The 16761-nt window shown below is 38.2% G+C and overlaps 1 protein-coding gene across 2 annotated transcripts in view; it reads left to right on the forward strand.

Moving 5' to 3' along the window:
- Nucleotides 1-2834: 2834 nt before the first annotated feature.
- Nucleotides 2835-16761, forward strand: part of TLR1 (toll like receptor 1) — a 34787-nt gene continuing 20860 nt past the window's right edge. The window contains exons 1-2 of one of the 2 annotated variants that reach the window (XM_044224576.1): nucleotides 2835-2918; nucleotides 13053-13113. The gene's annotated coding sequence lies outside the window, so the exon portion shown is untranslated. The remainder of the gene's footprint in view (nucleotides 2919-13052; nucleotides 13114-16761) is intronic. The other variant, XM_044224578.1, reaches the window with a different exon arrangement.

Consider the following 16761-nt stretch of genomic DNA (forward strand, 5'->3'; position numbering starts at 1 on the left):
AAGTCATGACTGGAGCCGAAATCAAGAGTCAGACCCTTAAGTGACTGAGCCACCCAGGTCCCCTGCCAGTGTTTTATTTTTTAAAATAAAGCTAATGCATGTACTTAGTAAAAAATTTCAAAAAAGGACAAAAGAACACAAGATGGTGAATACAAATCTTTTTCTCCTTTGCTGCGTCTGCTCAAAGGTAACAGTTTCTTCAGATTTTTATGCATATACCAGAAAAAAATTTTTTATGCATATACCAGTATATGAATGTAGAGCCCGGTAACAGTTTCCTGTGGCTGTCATGACAAATCCCCACAAACTGCATGCCTTAGAACAACAGAGATACTCATTCTGTCCCGGTTCCGGAGACCGAAGCCCAAAATCAAGGTGATGCAAGGCTGTTGGCTTCTGACGGTCCTAGCATTCCTTGGCTTCTGTCTGCAAAGCTCCAGCCTCAGACCACCTGCTCGTCTTTCTCTCTGTCTCTCCTCTGTGTGTCATCTCAGGACACGTGGTATCTTCCGAGGCACCCGGCGTGATGCAGAAGCATCAGTCGCTGGGGCGGGATTTCACCTGGGTTCAGAGCCCCGCCTCAGTGCGCACAACCTGGGACAGTTACCGGATGGCGTCTCCCCCAGAGTAAGTAAGGATAGAGATAGGATTTATCTCCCGGCACCTTTATGAGGGTAAAGGGAGTTAATATTTGTAAAGCACTCAGAACAGTGCCTGGCCAGAAGATAAACTAAGCAAACATCCGACCGACCAGATTCTATGTAAACGATATCACGTTCTCCGTACTCTTCCGCTCTTGCTTTTCTACACTTAGTAGTTCGTCCTGAAGTCTTTCCATCTCAACATGTACAAATGTACGGCTTGTATAGAATTCCAAACCTCCTTACTAAAATAACTTCTGTATCAAGCACAATTCCAGCCATTTTATATTCATTATCTACCCCCACCCCGCAAACCCCAAATATTCCCATTTGGGGTAAATGAATGGAGACTCTGTGAAGTTAAGCGAGTTGCCCAACACGTCCTTGGTTTTGTGAGTTCAGCCCAATCTGTTCCACTGCGACCCTGTGTTCTGTACAAGCTGACTTCTGTGCGTTTATCATCTCCTTAAAGACATTTCTCCGAATTCTAACAGCCGCAACAGGAATAGTCTCCTTATTCCCAAAACCGGCATTGTGAATTGTACTTAGGAGCGTTTGTTCAATCATGGAGCGATGTGAGGAGATCTACAGTGATGGGTTTATGCGTGTGCACGTGTGTCGCGTATGTAAACATGGGTGTGTATTTTCTTAAAGACTTCAGTCCAATGTTGCTTGAAATTTCCTTAATCCCCCAGCTGACCCCTCTCTCCTCTGCCTGTTTCACAAAGCTAGTTTCCCAGTGTCCCAAATACCTTGTGGCTCCCTAATTCTTTCTTTTGGGGACCCATCAGAGACCCAGCCTCTCTTTGCAGTTTCTCCCCAGGCCTGAAAAGACTTCCCGTTATGGTTGATGAGTAAGAACGAACGGTAAGAAGCTAGCCTTTCCCTTCCTCCTAAAAGCAGAAGTGATTCTTACCCAAATGTCTCACTTTGTTATGGGTCAAATCATAGGGTCTTAACTTGTTTTTCGTAAGATGAGGTAATGCTGGACAGCGGGATGGATTATAGAATAATTATTTAACTCATATGTTCAGTTCTTTTTTTTTTTTTTAAGATTTTATTTATTTATTTGACAGAAATCACAAGTAGAGAGGCAGGCAGAGGGACAGGGGGAAGCAGGCTCCCTGTTGAGCAGAGAGCCCGATGCAGGGCTCAAACCCAGGACCCAGGCCATGGCCAGAGCTGAAGGCAGAGGCTTAACCCACTGAGCCACCCAAGTGCCCATGTTCAGTTCTTTTTGATTAAGTGGCAAGCCTTGGGAATTGGATATCCTTGCTGCTTGAAGTGTCTGGTTACTTTTTTTTTGTAGCAACCTTTGTTGATTGTTCTAAAATCATTCCAAATAGCCTTTAGAAAATTGATTTTTATTTAGTCCTGCAGCATCTTGGTGTCATTTATTATCCTAGAATTAAGAATTAATGCATCTATTGGTCCTTCCTAGCTGCGTACTTTGGGTAAATTCTGCAGCCTTTTAAGGCTTAGTTTCCTCATTTACAAAATGGGCACAATCATATCGACCCCGAGGATCATTATTACCATCAAATGTGACAATGGCATAGAAAGCCATTAACACAGTGCGTAGCACACAATGAAAGCCCAAGAAATGTGATTAATAGTAAAAAAAAAAAAAAAAAGAATTAATGCATCTAATAATACCAAATGTTGGTCAGAGTGTGGGGAAACAGGATGAAACCTCCCCCCAGGTGTGGCTATATACATACATATCAACTACTACACTTCCTGTGAAAGTTGATTTTTTATCAACACACAAATGGACCTAAGCTTCTTTTACTTTAAAGTACCTCATCCAGCTGAAGCAATGCTCCCAAATAGCTTGAGAACGGTGGTTGCAGTTATTTTGGAAATGTTAACTGGGTTGATCACTGGAAACACCCCACATTCAGTAGCTCCTGTCTGGTGACGGTTCAACACAGCGGCTGCATAATCTCAGAGATAAATCTTCCCTTAGAAGGAACCTTTTCCTTCCCACCGAAATCGTCCTAAACCGTCTGCTCGCACGAATTTAAAGACTGGATTACGGTTTGAGTTCCTTAGCCCAGAAAATCCAGAAAATCCGGCTGACTCACGGACTTTTCACGTGATCTTTGGAAAGGAAATTCCTACGTCGGTGTAATTCCCGGAAGGCTCAACAGATGGCACAAAATCGTTTCTGTGGCACCGCTTTGTTTAAATCAGGGACCTGCCTTCGGTCAGGCGCTCGGTTTCCCTTGCGTTTTGGAAAGGACTTTCCTCTTCTCCTGGGAAAGGAACACCGCGGTAAGTGAGCAGGCTTTTGTGGATTGTTCAAAATATGGCAGAAGGACCTCAAGTATGCGAGAAAATGCCAACCATGGCACAGGAGAGGGGTAGCCCTTCTTTGGAATGTTTGCCGGATGAGTTTCAGTGTCCTTTGAAAAAAGTTGCGGCTGTCCTTTTCATTAACAAGAACCATGAAAAGTGGGGTGTCTTCACGGCTGTCTTGAAGAGAGGTTAAAAAGAACTGGCACTTGCAGCCGTAGTTCAGGGAAGACACTAACTGATGTCATTTCGTCTGTTTCTGTCTGCATTTCTCACCTCTCCCTCTCATGGCTTGCTTCCAGGGACGTTGACCGCAGTTTCTGCCCCTTGCGCAGAAGTATGTGTTTTTCTAGTAAGTTATGTGTTTTTCTAGTAGACCTGAGCCTTTGCTCCCCCTCATCACTGGGGCTGTAGCGGTTCCTTCGTATCTGTCACTCGTGGGGAAGCACTTTGAAAGCAGGGATTACACCAACGCTCTTCCTATCCCTATCCCCAGCTCCTGATACCTGGCACAGCCATTAAATAAACATTTATTAAATGCAGGAAGTGGCGGGGATGGGTCTAGCGCTGCTTTCTTCCAGGTCTCTAACCTAAACCTTGGCAAATAAAGCGATGTCCTTCTTTCTTTCTTACTTGACTTAACGAGGGACTGGCATTTATCTCAATGTTTTGTTCATCGTGTCTTTTTCGTGGTTTTAATGTTCATAGAATCTATCCACCAGAGTTTTTTTGTTTCTCCCCCATCGAAATAGAGCGTTTTTCTCCCGATGCATTAAAGAAAAAAAAAAAAAAAACTTTTACCTTTGATCTCTTTACTTCCTTTTAAAACAAATTATGTACTCTCTGACCGTCTTCTTCCTCTTTTCCCTCTCCTTTATTTTGCTTAAGTAGAAAGGCTCCTGGCTGGCTTGTTAAGTGTATACAGTAGGAGCTGCTTGAGGATATAAATACCCTTGGAGCAATATTTGTTGGGGGGGGGGTAGAGGAGGCAGGTAGGATGTTCTCAGCTGGTCCACCTTCTCACATGGTGGCTGAGTTTCAGTCCCCTGAACACAGACACAGTGGAGGGGTATCTCACTAACTAGTGTCAATGATCCACTATCGTGTGAAAGAAATTTTCTGGATGTATCAAAATTCCAAATAATACAAGCATGTTTCTCTAAATATAAAATATGTTGGGGCACCTGGGTGGCTCAGTGGGTTAAGCCTCTGCCTTTGGCTCAGGTCATGATCTCAGGGTCCTGGGATCAAGCCTGGAATCAGGCTCTCTGCTCAGCGGGGACCCTGCTTCTCCCTTTCTCTCTCTGCCTGCCTCTCTGTCTACTTGTGATCTCTCTTTCTGTGTCAAATGAATAAATAAAATCTTTAAAATATATATATAAAATATGTTTACATTAGCTATATTTTGAGACAAATCTTTTGAGTCAAGAAAATGTTCAAAATTAGAAATTTTGCAACTACATACAAAAGTATAAGAAAGAGAATGAAATATCTATGATTCAGAGATCCAGAAATAATCACTGTTTGCATTTGATATATTTCTTTCTATTCTCTTTTGCCTAAGGCTTTCTATATTTTGTCAGGGTTTAATCATATTTTACAAAATTTGGGTCCTACTACATACACGATTTTGTATCTTTTATTCATTATGTTATTTATAATTTATATTTAACATAAATATAAATTATATTTACATAACATTTTCTATTACTTCAAAAGTATAATATTTGAGGCTGCATGATGTTGCATGTTATAGGTATACAATAACTAATTAAACGGTTTTCTACACTAGACAATATATTTTTTTTCAATTTTTCATATGTCACAAGCATTTTCAGAGTAATATTTTTATGTGTATTTCTGATCATTCCTTTAGGAAAAAATTCTGAGAAGTGTAATTGCTAAAATAAGGATAAACATGTTCTTAAGGAATTTATGTTTGTGAACAAATTGCCCTTCAGAAAGTTTGTACTAATTTTTCATTCCTGCTAGTAATAAACAAAAGCTTTTATTTTAGTCACACCTGCCAATACTGGCCATTATAGTTTTTAATTCTTCCAGTTTGGTAGGTAAAAATAATTATATATTTTTTTAATTTTTAAGAAATAAAAAGTCCCATTTGATCACTTTATCTTTTTGTGCTTAAATATCTTAAATTATAGAAGTCCTAACATTCCCTCTGTAAACCCTTCATTCTGTATCTCTAAAAGATGTACATTTTCCTACATGGCCAAAGCATTTATCAAAAATGAACATTTAGGGGCGCCTGGGTGGCTCAGTGGGTTAAAGCCTCTGCCTTCGGCTCAGGTCATGATCCCAGGGTCCTGGGATCGAGCCCCATATCGGGCTCTCTGCTTGGCAGGGAGCCTGCTTCCTCCCCCCTCTCTCTCCGCCTACCTCTCTGCCTACTTGTGATCTCTGTCTGTCGAATAAATAAATAAAAATCTTTAAAAAAAAAAATGAACATTTATTATTATTTTTTAAAAAGATGTTATTTATTTATTTGACAGACAGAGATCACAAGTAGGCAGAAGGGCAGGCAGAGAGAGAGAAGAGGAAGCAGGCTCCCCGCTGAGCAGAGAGCTCTATGCGGGGCTCATCCCAGGACCCTGGGATCATGACCTGAGCCAAAGGCAGAGGCTTTAACACACTGAGCCACCCAGGTGCCCCAACATTTATTATTTTTTAATAGAACCTAATGCTGAGTCCATCTTAAAATTCCTTCTCCCTCTTTTATTCAAGTAACTTCTTTACTGGGTCTGTCTAAACTGAGATTCAGAACGCGATTCATCTAAATGTTATGTCCTGGCTTGTTTAATTTGCATTTTTAAAAATAATTTTTTAATTTTTATGAACATATAATGTATTAGCCCCAAGGGTACGGGTCTGTGAATCGCCAGGTTTACACACTTCATAGCACGTACCCTCCCCAACGTCCATCACGCCACCAACCTCTCCCCACTCCCTCCCTCCCCCATCCCTCAGTTTGTTTTGTGAGATTAAGAGTCTCCTATGGCTTCTCTAATATGCATTTTCTAAAAGATCAAGTATGGTTGACAGGCAGCGTTAGATTAGCTTTAATACATTAGTATCAGTTTGCAACTTTGTGATTCAACAAGTTTAAATGTTATGCAATGCTCATCCCAAGTGTGGTTACCATCTGTCACCATAGGATGCTATGACAATGACATTGATTATATTCCCTACAATGTAGCTTTTATCACCTTGACATATTCATTCCGTAACTGGAGGCCTGTACCTCCAACTCCACTTCCCCCATTTTGCCCATTCTTCCTACCCCTCTCCCCTCTGGCAACCGCCTGTTTGTTCTCTGTATTTAGGGTCTGTTTTCTACTTTTTGTTGTTTGTTTGTTTTGTCTTTTAGATCCTAGTATAAGTGAGATCATGGTACTTGTCTTTCTCTCTCTGACTTCCTTCACTTAGCATTACAGGTCCCTCCACATTATTGCAAATAACAAGTGTAATTATGTTGAGGTGTATAAATATCTTCTTTATCCATTCATCTATGGATGGACACTTTAGCTGCGTCTATATCCTGGCTTTTGTAAATAATGCTGCAGTAAACCTAGGGAGCGTTTTTATCTTTTGTGAGATTGGGTGTAATTCCTATTAATAACTATTGCTTTTTAATTCTTTGATATATTTTCTGAGCAAATAATGTGCTCTTCTTTTTTTACATATTTTTAAATTTTAGATTTTTAATTAATTAGTTATTTTTAATTAGTTAATTTTAAAACTATTTAAAATTATTATAATTTTTAATTAGTTTTTAATTAATTGATTTTTTTTTTTGGAGAGAGAGTGAGTGCAAGCAGTGGGGAGGGGCAGAAGGAGAGAGAGTGAATTCTATGCAGGCTTCACACCCAGTGTAGAGCCTGATAGGAGGCTCGATCTCATGACCCTGAGATCATGACTTGAGCTAAAACCAGGATTCAGACTCTTAACCAACTGAGCCACCCATGCACCCCAACAATGTGCTCTTCTTAATTTTGAATGTTGAAAATAAGCTAAGAGGAAACTAAAACTCCCTTATAATCCCACCATGTAGAGATCATTACTTAATATCTTGATATGTATCTTAATTTACCCACATGTATCTATACATACTTTTTGCTGTACATTTTAAAAATAAACCTTTGTCACTTACATATGGATGGTGTGCAATTTCCCATGAAATTAACTTTTCATCATTTTTAAAGGCCAATGGTAATATTTAATTATATGGAGATAACCATAATTTACTTGACAACCCACTATTTTTGGAAAATTAGATTTCCTTTTCAAAAAATAATTTATTTTGTACTGGCCACTTTTTCATTCCCTTTTACTGGTTTAACAGTTTTTCCATTACTTCTCTTGGATTTTCCAAGCTAACATTCATATATCTGAAAATAGTGATCAATTTATTTTCTGTATTCTAATATTTCTGTCTCTCACTCCTCCTCTCTCCCCACCTTAATTATAATGGCTGGAACATCTAGACTACTATTAAATAACAGTGAGCATTCTTGATTTTGAATTTGACAGAAATGCCTTGGGACTGGGATGTTTAAGTTAGGTAATATATTTTTCATCAAATTTTCAAAGTATCTTTTCAATATCTACTTTAATTAAAGTTGTATTTTTAGGCAGAAATGAATGCTGAATTTAACAAGTGAATTTTTAAGATCTGTGGAGATGTTCATCTGTTTTTCTCCTTTTATCTATTGATGTATTATTATCATAGATTTGCTAGTAATAATAAGTATTCTTGTAGTATTAGAAATACCCTAATTAATCATTGCATATTATTCCTTCAGTAAGGAGCCAGATGGATTAGGATTTCTTCATTCTGTGCTTCTCCCCACCACCAAATGATTGGAATTTGTCCCTTTTATTTTTCTCGTAATTACTCTTGATTTATAATATACATACCTAGACTTGTATTTTTCTAGCAACATCTTGAATTTACTGGATCTATCTATAGATTCTCCTTAATCAGGCAAGGATCATAGCATGCTTTTAGTTCACTTTCTCCCTCTCCCCCACTGTCTACTAACTCCCTTGTAATTGTTGGCAATTTTAGTTCCACATTGTTATTAAAATTTTTATCATCAATACTAATTGGAATTTAGCACTAAATTTTCCTACCTTCTTTGCAGAGTATTCCTTCCTGCATCCCTTTTATTGTCCTTTTTTGCGGGGTGGGGGGACTCAGTTTATTATTCAGAGATTGGTCTGTCCTCTGGTAATTCAGATGGTAGATCTGTCTTCCAAGTCTTTTAATATTTCTTTTATATATCATCACTTTGGCCTCTTGTACTGTGTTTTGGGAAAATTTCTCTTCCTGGTCTTCCATCTCACAAATCCTCTCACATCAGCATTGCCACTCTGTAATTCAACTCATACAGTGAGTTTTCCATTTCAATTTTTAAGTTTTTAATTTCCATGAAAGTAAAATTCCATTCCTTTTAAGAATTCTTCTCTCTCACTGAGGATGTCTATCTATTATCAATGGCTATTCTGCTCTTTTATGTCTGTTTCCATGGGTATTAGCTTCTCTTATATCTTGAGTTTGGTTCCTTTTTATCATGGTGTTTATTTTGTAAGTGTCATGCTTTTTGATTGTGCAACCCAAATTGTGGTTGACACTCCATGTCAAATTGCTTGTTGATCTGCTTTCATAGTCTGTTTGTCAGAAGGGTGGACCAAACTAGTGTGTATTAATTTCATATTGCTGTTGCAGCAAATTACCACAATTCAGTGGCTTCAAAAAAAAAAATCTACTATCTTACAGTTATGTAAGTTAGTACTACAACATAGGTCTTGTTGGGCTTATATAAAGGTGTTGACAAGGCTGCATTCCTTCTGGAGGCTCTAGGGTAGAAGACATTTACTTGCCTTCTTGAGTTTCTGAATTCTACCTGCATTTCTTGGCTCATGGCCCCTTCCTCATGGCAACTCAAACCTTTCTCACATCACATCACTGACCTCTTCTGCCTCCTTCTCCTGTTTTTAAGGACCCTTATAATTACATTGATCCTACTTGAATAATCTAGGATAACCCTCTTATTTTAAGATTAGCAAATTAACAAGTTTAATTTCATCTTCAACTTGAATTCCCTTTTTCCGTGTAATGGCATATCTACAAGTTCTGGGATTAGGAGATGGACATCTTTGAAAAGCTAATGCCCTATCATAGTCCCATCTGCTTGTGATTTTCAGAGACTTCTCTTGCTTTCAGTTCCCTGAAAGACTTCTCTTTCTGACTTTGTGTGTGTGTGTGTGTGTGTGTGTGTGTGTGCATGCGTGCACGTGACTTATTATTTCCTCCATCATTTAGGGGATTTAGAGCAAGAGGAGGAGGCTAGAATCTGTGCACACCACATTGTTGTTTCTCATAATTTTTATTTTATTTTTATTTTTTTATTGTGTTATGTTAGTCATCATGTAATACATCATTAGTATTTGATGTAGTGTTCTAAGATTCATTGTTTACATATAACACCCACTGCTCCATGCAATATGTGCCCTCCTTAATACCCATCACCAGGATTACCATCACCCCAACCCCCTCCCCTCTAAAACCCTCAGTTTGTCTCTCAGGGTCCGCAGTCTTTCATGGTTCATCTCCCACTCTGATTCCCGCCCCCCTTCACTTTTCCTTTCCTTCTCCTAATATACTCCGTGTTACTCCTTATGTTCCACAAGTAAGTGAAACCATATGATAATTGACTTTCTCTGCTTGACTTATTTCACCCAACATAATCTCCAGTCCCATCCATATTGATGCAAACATTGGGTATTCATCCTTTCTGATGGCTGAGTAATATTCCATTGTATATATGGACCACATCTTCTTTATCCATTCATCTGTTGAAGGGCATCTTGGCTCTTTCCATAGTTTGGCTGTTGTGAACATTGCTGCTATGACTCACTTTGAAAAACAGTGTGGAGATTCCTCAAAAAATTAAAAATAGAGCTACCCTATGACCTGGTAATTGGGCTCTCATAATTTTTAAAGTTTGTAATTGAAAATGTGATTTTCTTGATCCAGAAAATGTTTAGGATGTTTAAAAAGATGGCTTAAAAAGTTTATTTTGTAGTCTGAAAAATAACTTTACAAATTTCTGCAAAAATTTATTTGACTTAAGAATCAATATTAGCAAATGCTCCATGAAACCTGGGGACTTAATATTCTTTTTTCATGGGTTCAAAGACTCTGTTAAATCCTTTATTACTTATTTTATTCAAATCCCCATATGCTTACCTTATGTGCTTGATCTAATTGTGACCCAGAGAAATGCATTACACATCTTCACTATCACTATCTCCTTGTGTTTTTAGCATTTCTGCTTTGTAGATTTTGATGCAGTTATTCATTGCATGTCTTTATCTGTTGTATTTTCATTGTGACCTATATTTTTTGAACCAGTATTAAGTAGTAGACTCTCTTATCCTCATTGCCAATTCTCTGATCCTTTCACCTAATGGAGTATTACATACACAAACTGCAATTCCTGATGAATACAGCCCCCCAGTTCTCTTATCTTTGCCCTTTTACAAGTATTGTTATATGGTTTACACATCTCATAATGCAATATGCACCCACCCTCAAGTGCTTCCCTACCTCTTATTCAGTTCTTTTCCTCCCCCCAGATTTATTGAGATATAATTGATTTGTATAAATTTAAGACCTATGATGTGATAATTGATACATATATATCTCTATATATCTATATTTATGTATACCTATTGCAATATATATATATATAATATATTTATTGCAAAATGGTTACCACAGTAAGGTTAATTAACACATCCATCACCTCACATAAGTACCTTTTATTTTCAGTTGTGAGAATCTGCTCTCTTAGCAACCCTCAAGTATATAAAACAGTACTGTTAACATGCTGCACAGTAGATCCCCAGAACTCATTCATCTTATATCTGGAAGCTTGTACACTTTGACCAACATCTCCTCACTTCCCCTGTCTCCAAGACCTTGACAACCTCCTTTCTATTCTCTGTTTCTATCAGTCTGGCTTTTTTAGATTCTCATATAAATGAGATCATACAGTATTTATTTTTCTCAGTCTGTCTTTATTTCACTTAGCATAATGTCCTCAAGTTCTATCCATGTTGTCACAAAAGGCAGGCTTTCCTTCTTTTTGTGGCTAAATAACATTCCATTTTATATGTACCTCACATTTTCTTTACCTATTCATCTGTCATTGGACACTTATGTTGTTTTCATGTCTTGGCTATTGTGAATAATGCTGCAATGAATATGGTGATCCACTATTTTTTGAGACAGTGATTTCATTGCCTTTGGATATATGTCCAGAGTGGGATTTCTGGATTATATGTTAATTCTCTTTTTAATTTTTTGAGGAAACTACTGTTAGCCACAATGGCTGCACCAGTTTACCTTCAGTGGTGTGCAAGGATTCCTTTTTCTCTACATTCTTGTCAACACAGGTTATTTTCTAGGTTTTTTTTTTATAACCATTCTAATGAGTATGAGGTGATAGCTCATTGTGGTTTTGATTTGCATTTCCCTGATGATCAGTGATCTTGAGCATCTTCTGATGTACTATAGGCTATCCATATGTGTTCTTTGGAAAAATATCTATTCAGGGCTTCTGTCCATTTTTTAACCAAATTCTTTTAAAAAACTTATTAATATTAATATTAATTTTAATATTTTCTATTGAGTTATCTTAGTTCCTCATATACTTTGGATATTAATCCCTTATCAGATAACATGATTTATAAATATTTTCTCCAATTTTATAGGTTGAATTTGCATTTTGCTGCTTGTTTTTTGTGTTGTACAGATGTTTTTTAGTTTGATGTAGTTTCATTTGTTTATTTTTGGTTTTGTTGCCTATGTTTTTGGTGTCAGATCCAAAAAAATATTGCCAAGACCAATGTCAGGGAGTTTTCCCTTATATATTCTTCTAGGAACTTAATGATTTCAGGTCTTTTGGTTGAGTTTTTAATCCATTTGGAGTAAGCTTTTTTGAAAGTAGGGTAAGATAGGGATCCAATTCTTTTACATGCACATATCCTGTTTTCCCGATTCTATTCATTGAAGAGACTGCATTTTCCTTATCAAGTAGTTTTTATTCCCTTGTCAAATATTAGTTGACTGTGTATACATGGATTTACTTCTGGGCTCTCAATTCTGTTCCACTGGTCTACATGTCTGTTTTTAAGCCAACACATACTGTTTTGATTACTACAGCTTTGTAGTATAGTTTGAAATCAGGAAGTGTGGTGCCTCTAACTTTGTTCTGCCTTAGGATTGCTTTGCAAGTTAGAGTCTTTTTTAATTACATATGAATTTTAGAATTCTCTTTTCCACTTCTGTGAAAAATGCCATTGGAATTTTAATAAAGATTGCACTGAATCTATAGATGGCTTTGGGTAGTGTGAACTTTTTAACAGTATAATTCTTCTGATCCATGAATACAGGATATCTTTCCATTTGTTTGTATCTTTTTCAGCTTCTTTCATCAATGTCTTCTAATTTTCAGTATACAGGTCTTTCATTTCCTTGGTTAAAATTATTCCCAGATATTTTAGTCTTTTTGATGAATTTGTAAATGGGATATTTTTTCATTTCTTTTTCAGATAGTTTGTTGTTAATACATAGATATGCAACATTCTGTTTGTTGGTTTTGAATCGGCAACCTTAACAAATTTAATAATTCTAACAGTTTTTTTCATGAAGTCATTCAGACTCTCTACATATAGGATCATACATTTGCAAACAGAGATATGCAAACAGAGGGAGGGACAAAATTCCTTCTCATCATTTGTCAAGGAGTCTATTTTCCTGAGACAAAGCTTGAGTATGACAGGTTTTATAAGATCATACATCTGCAAACAGAGATATGCAAACAAAGAGAGGGACAAAATTCCTTCCCATCATTTGTCAAGAAGTCTATTTTCATGAGACAAAGCTTGAGTATGACAGATTTTCCCTAATAAGGCTCCTGATACCTTTTTATGGGTGTAGATGCTTTTGGATCCTACCATTAATTTTCTATCCTTCTTTGTTTTTGGTGGCAAGGTGGTTTTTTAAAAGTTTCTGTGTTTTATTAGGTGTTTTGGTGGACACTGGGAGAGGCTCTAGAAGAGGAGCAGTGAGGGACTTTTAAAAACTGTATGTATGTATGTACTTATTTATTTATTTTAGAGAGAGTGAGTGAGTGTGTGTGTCTGTGTGAGCGGTGGAGGGCGGGGGGAGGATCAGAGCAGGTGGGAATAGGAGGGGGAAAGAATCTCAAGCAGACTCCATGCTGAGTGCAGAGCCCAGGCAGGGCTTGATCTCATGACCCCGAGATCATGACCTGAGTATGAGTCGAAACCAAGAGTTGGATGCTCAACTGACTAAACCACTCTAGTGTCCCTAGGGACTTTTAACCAACCATATGCCATTTTGTAATGAAATTCTCCAGCCCAGAAGAGTTTTTCTCTCCCAAAGAATGGTTAATGGAAACCCTACTTATCTCTTAACTGTTTTACTATTTCCAATATATCTTCAGGTGATGAACTGTGGATCCTTTTGTTAATAAAACTGAACAAGTAGTCAACATCTGCTTTCAATTGTTGCTGCTATGCAAGAAACAATATTAATATTAACAATTTTAAGAAATGCTGTCTGCTCTTGTCTCCTGAGAGCTTCTAGATGTTTAGCTGTGCAGATCAGCTCTTGAATAGGGTAGAGTGAAACTCACATCTAACCCTTTGTTCTAGTCTCAAGTATGGCATGTGTGGGTTCATGTACCTGCCTCCACCCTTCAGATAGGTAATCTTTTCTCAATCACTTGGCAACAGTGTCATGAATATCAGTGCCTAGAATTTGTTGTAGTACAGTGAGACTTTATGGGTTCTGGGGAAACTGTTATCCCATACATACAGCAGTTTTAGACTGACATGTACTTTTTAATATTTCACTCTCTTTTCCTGTTTTATCAGCATGTCAGCTGTAGGGACTTGATGTTTTCAGATTATCAAATGCCAATTCCTGTCTCTCTCAATTTGTGGCTTTTGGTCTAGTGTGAATTGGAAAAACACATATCCATTTTTATGGGAATTGTGTCAAATAAGGAGATCCTGTGACTAAAGAAATTTCCCATGACCACAAAGGGTGGAGTATATGCATTATCTCATCTGCCTCTTCCCGATCTGTAAGAGTACCTCTAACGTCTACCTGTAGGTGGTTCCAGGCAGGTGTGATTGTGGGCACTCTGGTGCAGGATTCTGCCCTCTGGCCACCACAGCTGCAACTGCTGCTTTTAGGAGGGTATAGTGGGAATTAGGCAGCTGTGGAACCCTCCCTGTCCTGCTAGCTCTTGCTCCTTGCAAGGGCTCATAAATGCTTTTCCACACAGATCAAAGCTGGAATGGTATAGACCCATGAGTTAGGGTTAGGTCTTTGTCTCTGGGACTAGATTCTTGCTTGATCTTTTGCACAATTTTAGTTCCGCTGCTTTGTCTCAGTCACAAACCTGGTGTCTGTGGGCTAATGTGCCTGCTTCTACCCCTCAGCCAGTCATAAATGTCCAGTTTGGTGTACCTTAATCGTATCTTCTCATATGGCTCCATGAACAGTGGTTTCATTGCTACAACTGATTTTGCTAAGGTCCAGTTCATGGAGGTGGAGGGAGGAGGGGGTTCTTCCTTGTTTGTGTCCAAACTTGGCTTTATTCCAATTGCTACCCTCACAAAAGGATTTGTCCTTCATATACCACAGAGATTCAGACATCAAGCCACGGGCGGATAGACCTTCCAACCTGTCAGCCACCCTCCTCCCCATTCCTTTTTTTAAAAGATTTATTTATTTTTATTTGAGCAAGAGAGCATGTGAGCATGAGCAGGAGGAGGGGCAGAGGAAGAGGGAGAGAGAATCCTCAAGCAAACTCCCTGCTGAGCATGGAGCCCAATGTGGGCCTCGATCCCAGGATCCTGAGATCATGACCTGAGCCAAAATGAAGAGCTGGACGCTCAACCAACTGAGCCACCTAGGTGCGCCCCCCCCCCCATGAGATAAATGGTTATCTCATGTTGCCTTGGCCATGCCTTGGTTAAGGATCTGAAAATCTGGCAAACTGCATGCATGGCTTCACAACGACCACCAGCAGCTTATCTCACACTCCACTTTTCTTGGAAAGATGTGGGAGAGGAAATACAGCATCATCCTCTTACTTTGTTTTATAGTTCATACACAGTCCTTTTAACATGGATGCTATTTACCATTTAAGAGTCATTTTTACCAAAAAGTAATGTTTTCTGGTAACACAGGGGACATTCTACATGTGTCAGGTTTTCAGAAAAGAGCTAGAAAATAACTCATTGGTAAGATTAGTCACTGGAGAAAGAGTTAATTGGGTTGTTAACACTTTACCCATGAGAAGTCACTGGCTGCAGCAGATGGCTGAGTTTAGTGCCAAACTGAATACTGGTGTCGACTCTTGAGAATGTCTTACAGTTTCTGGAAAGAGCTTCTTGGTTGCCCTTTTGTACAATTTTAGATTATCAAACTGAGTGATAGCACATTTTGGAGGGATAAAGGACTGCCTTTTAAAAGAGACTGAAGTGGGTGTCTGGGTGTCTCAGTTGGTTAGGCAATTGCCTTTTAGGCTCAGGTCATGATCCCGGAATCCTGGGATCGAGTCCCACACTGGGCTCCCAGCTCCATGGGGGAGTCTGCTTCTCCCTCTGATATTCTCCCCTCTCATGCTCTCTCTCACTCTCTCAAATAAATAAATAAAATCTTTTAAAAAAAATAAAAGAGAATAAAGTATCCTGTAAGCCAATGAAAAGAGACCATAGTCATGTTGTTAACTTTTAAGACAGTTGATTTAAAACCTTTGTTTACTAAGTCAATGCCTGTGCTTCTTCAGAAACCATTTCTATTAATTTTTTTCTCCTTTTTTTTTCTATTTTTTTTAAAGATTTTATTTATTTATCTGACAGACAGAGATCACAAGCAGGCAGAGAGACAGGCAGAGAGGCGGGGAGGGGCAAAAGTCTCCCTGCTGAGCAGGAAGTCCGATGCGGGGCTCGATCCAGGACCCTGAGATCATGACCTGAGCCGAAAGCAGAGGCTTAACCCACTGAGCCACCCAGGTTCACCCCCCCCCTTTTTTTTTTAATTTTTTAAAATCCATTTTGATTTTATTTTTTTGTGTGGTATAAGAAGTAGTCCAGTTTTCCCAATACCATTTTTTGAAGAGATTGTTTTCCCCCATTGTATAGTATTGACTCCTTAATTGTAGATGAATCGACCATATAAATGTGGGCTTAGCTCTGGGCTCTCTATTCTGTTCTATTCATCTATGTGTCTATTTTTGTGCAAGTACAGTTTTTTTCTTACTACAGCTTTGTAATATATCTTGAAATCTGAGGCAGTGATACCTCTGCTTTGTTCTTTCTCAAGATTGCTTTGACTATTCAGGGTCTTTTGTTGTTGCATTCACAAAATAAATCTCTTTTCATTATCTGTTATATAATGTAAACCTACTTTGATTTGAGGGGTTTTGAGAGTTTTTATCATGAACGGATGCTGTATTTTCTCAAATGCTTTTTCTGCATTATTGAAATGATCATACAATTTTATCCTTTTTCTTGATGTGATATATCACATTAATTGCTTTGCAAATACTGAACCACACTTACATCCTTGGAATAAATCCCACTTGAGAGTGGTGAGTGATTTTTAAAAATCTTATTAGATTCATTTTGCTTTTATTTTTTTTAAAGGTTTTTTTTTTTTTTTTGACAGAGAGAGATATCACAAGTAGGCGGA

This window comes from Neovison vison, chromosome 11 (assembly GCF_020171115.1).
Source record: "Neovison vison isolate M4711 chromosome 11, ASM_NN_V1, whole genome shotgun sequence".
NCBI classification, from domain to species: Eukaryota; Metazoa; Chordata; class Mammalia; order Carnivora; family Mustelidae; genus Neogale; species Neogale vison.